The sequence below is a fragment of the Eimeria mitis genome, genomic scaffold (genome assembly GCF_000499745.2).
Source record: "Eimeria mitis Houghton genomic scaffold, Emh_scaff446, whole genome shotgun sequence".
NCBI classification, from domain to species: domain Eukaryota; phylum Apicomplexa; class Conoidasida; order Eucoccidiorida; family Eimeriidae; genus Eimeria; species Eimeria mitis.
In genome coordinates this window covers 19223-19615 of record NW_013572775.1, presented here as the reverse complement: position 1 = coordinate 19615, position 393 = coordinate 19223, and positions in this window count along the sequence as shown.

Below are 393 nucleotides of genomic sequence, written 5' to 3'. Positions count from 1 at the left end.
TGCATGCGGAGAGAGAAACACACACACGAGTGCATGCATCCACCTGCGTACACACCGAGAACCCTAAAACCTTATTCAAGCTCTAGGAGCTTTCTTATGCTGCAGAGAGACAGAGAGAGAGAAGAGAGAAGAGAGAGACAGAGAAAGCCGCTGCAGCAGCCCCACAAAGACAGCAGCGGGGGGGCAGCAACTGTCTCCTTTTGTCTCCTCCGTGTAGGTTTGTCTGTGTACCCTCGCCTGTGTGTGTTCTGTCTCCTGTGCAGGCTGTATATACACCTCAAAAGAACTGTAGAGAAAACAAAAACTATAGAAATTGTTTATAGTGCATGCATGCGCATGCATGCAACCAAAGATATTTTGCTGCGCTTGCATGCGGGGCTGTGTTACAGCTGG